Source organism: Ailuropoda melanoleuca, unplaced genomic scaffold, assembly GCF_002007445.2.
Source record: "Ailuropoda melanoleuca isolate Jingjing unplaced genomic scaffold, ASM200744v2 unplaced-scaffold3238, whole genome shotgun sequence".
Classification (NCBI taxonomy): Eukaryota; Metazoa; Chordata; class Mammalia; order Carnivora; family Ursidae; genus Ailuropoda; species Ailuropoda melanoleuca.
This window is the reverse complement of record NW_023203148.1, coordinates 1-3,061: the sequence shown is the minus strand read 5'-3', so window position 1 is coordinate 3,061 and position 3,061 is coordinate 1. Positions and strand designations below refer to the sequence as shown.

Sequence of the window (3,061 nt, the reverse complement as noted above, 5' to 3'; positions counted from 1 at the left end):
AAGGGAAATCAAAGCAAAAATACACTACTGGGACTATATCAAAATAAAATGTTTCTGCACAGCGAAGGAAACTATCAACAAAACAAAAAGACAACGTACTGTATGGGAGAAGATATTTGCAAATGATATATCCAATTAGGGGTTAATACCCAAAATATATACAGAACTTCTTACAACTCAACACCCAAAAAACCAATAACCTGATTAATATGGGCAGAGGCTAGACAGACATTTTTCCAAAGACATACAGACACATGGAAAGATGCTTATCATCACTAATTACCAGGGAAATGCAAATCAAAACCACACTGAGATACTGACCTTACACCTGTCAAAATGCCTAGAATCAAAAAGACAGGAAATAACAAGTGTTGCTAAGGATGTGGAGAAAAAGGAACCCTCATACACTGTTGGTGGGAATGTAAATGGGTACAGCCACTGTGGAAAATGGTAAGGAGATGCCGCAAAAAATTAAAAAATAGAAATACTGTATAATCCAATAATTTTACTACTGAGCATTTACAAAGAAATTTTCAAAGAAAATGAAAACGTTAATGCAAAAAGATACAAGCACCCCATGTTCATTGAAACATTTACAATAGCTAAGATATGGAAGCGAGTGTCCATTGATAGATGAAGATGTGGTACATACATGTGTGTACACACACACACATACACACACACACCCACACCAATATCATGCAGTCATAAAAAGGCCTGAGTTTTTGCCATTTGCAACAACATGGATAAACTTACAGGACATTATGCTAAGTGAAAGAAGTCAGACAAAAGCAAACACCATATGATTTTGCTTATATGTGGAAGCTAAAATACAAATGAATAAACAAAAAGCAGAATCAGACCTATAAATACAGAGAATAAACTGATTGATTGCCAGAAGGGAGAGGGACAGGAGGATGGGCAAGATGGGTGAAGAAGAGTGGGAGAAACAGGCTTACAGTATGGAATAAGTCACAGGAGGCTCTCCGCTCCTCCCCTTTGGACAGCTGCATCTTTTGGCGCAGTGCCAGCTGTGTTCCTGAGACACTAGGGTAAAGGCTGGAGTAAAAGGATTTGAACACAATGGGGGCCTGATCACCAGGGCTGCTTTTAACTCGAGCAAAATGGATACAGTCTTCATCAATGACCCCTTTGACCTCAGCTACATGGTCTCCATGTTCCAGTCTGACACCACCCACAGCAAATTCAATGGCACAGTCAAGGCTGAGAACGAGAAACCTGTCCTCAATGAAAAGCCCATCCCCATCTTCCAGGAGTGAGATCCCACCAATATCAAATGGGGTGATGCTGGTGCTGAGTATCTTGTGGAGTCCACTGGAGTCTTCACCACCATGGAGAAAGCTGGGGCTCACGTGAAGGGCAGGGACAAGAGGGTCACCGTCTCTGCCCCTTCTGCTGATGCACCCATGCTTGTGATGGGCATGGACTATGAGAAGTACAAAAACCTGCTCAAGATTATCAGCAATGCTTCCTGGATCACCAACTGCTTGGCCCCTCTGGCCAAGGTCATCTGTGACATGGTAGAGGGATTGAGGACCACAGTCCATGACATCATTGTCACCCAGAAGACTGTGGACGGGGCCACTGGGAAGTTGTGGTGTGATGGCCTAGGGGCTGCCCAGAACATTATCCCTGCTTCTACTGGTGCCGCCAAGGCTGTAGGCAAGATCACCTGAGCTGAATGGGCAGCTCACTGGCATGACCATCCACGTTTCCATCCCCGGTGTGTCAGTTGTGGATCTGACCTGCTGCCTAGAGAAAGCTGCCAAATACAACATCATCAAAAAGATGGTGAAGCACACTTTTGGAGGGCCCCTTCAGGGGCATGCTGGGCTACGCTGAGGACCAGGTTGTCTCCTGCTACTTCAGCAGTGACACCCACTCTTCCACCTTCGATGCTGGGGCTGGGATTGCCCTCAATGACCACTGTGCCAAGCTCAGTTCCTGGTATGAGAATGAATTTGGCTATGGCAACCAGGTGGCAGACCTTCTGGTCCATTTGGCCTCCAAGGAGTAAGAGCCCCTGGACCACCGGGGTCCCGTGAGAGCAAGAGGAAGAGAAAGGTCCTCAGCTGCTGGGGAGTCCTCACCCTAACTCACCCCCCAACACACTGAGAATCTCCCGACCTCTACACAGTTTCCATCTCAGACTCCCTGAAGAAAGGGAGGGACTAGGGGAGCCCAAGTTTGCCACAAACCATAAATAAAGTATACTGTACACAGCCAAAAAGAAAAAAAGTCACAGGAATAAAATGAGTATGTTTGTATGTGTTTGGATGTCACGAGACCTGAAACCACAGAACTCCTAGAAGAGAACCCAGGCAGTAATCTGACACTAGCTGTAGCATCATTTTTCTAGATATGTCTCCTAAAGAAACGGAAAGCAAAGTACATAGGGGCATACAACACAGGGAGTATAGTCAATGCCGTGGTAATCGCGTTGCACGGTGACAGAAGCTACACTCGGGGTGAGCACAGCACAAGGCACAGAGTTGTGGAACTGCTATGCTGTACACCTATAATTAGTGTCACATTGTCAAATGTATGTCACACAGGCTGGGAGGAAGAAAAGAATAGTGTCTTAGCTGCCACCTACCCCCCTCCCTGCAAACTTACAAATTAGGGGAGGGGAAAAAAAAAAAAGGTCCACTCTGATGAGTTGCTGATAGGCTGGGACTCCAGCAGCTGACCAGATCCCCATCTGGGAGTCCTCCTCTATTTATCATCGCTCAGTTCTCAACCAGTAGCAGGCACATTATTCAGTTAGTGCTTACGCACATTTGGTTATAGGGTCATGATTAAGAAAACAAACCATTCATAACACGACTATAAACAGAACTCTAACTCACTCATTTGCTAATGGATCTTCTCTGTTTGGCCATCACATTCACCACTGTCTTTATTCTTCCCGTAATTTAAGGCCCGTGTGTGTCGTAACTCCCCTGCAAACAGCACAGAAAGCAGCGTTGGTGGCATATGTGTGGTGTGGCCACGAAGTTACAGGGAGACACACGCAGCACTTACCATCGGGGACCCAGCC

The 3,061-nt window shown here is 45.7% G+C and overlaps 1 pseudogene; it reads left to right on the top strand.

The window, feature by feature from the left end:
- The first annotated feature begins 1,055 nt into the window (after nt 1-1,055).
- On the top strand, nt 1,056-2,038 carry LOC109490474 (annotated as a pseudogene).
- Nucleotides 2,039-3,061: the final 1,023 nt, after the last annotated feature.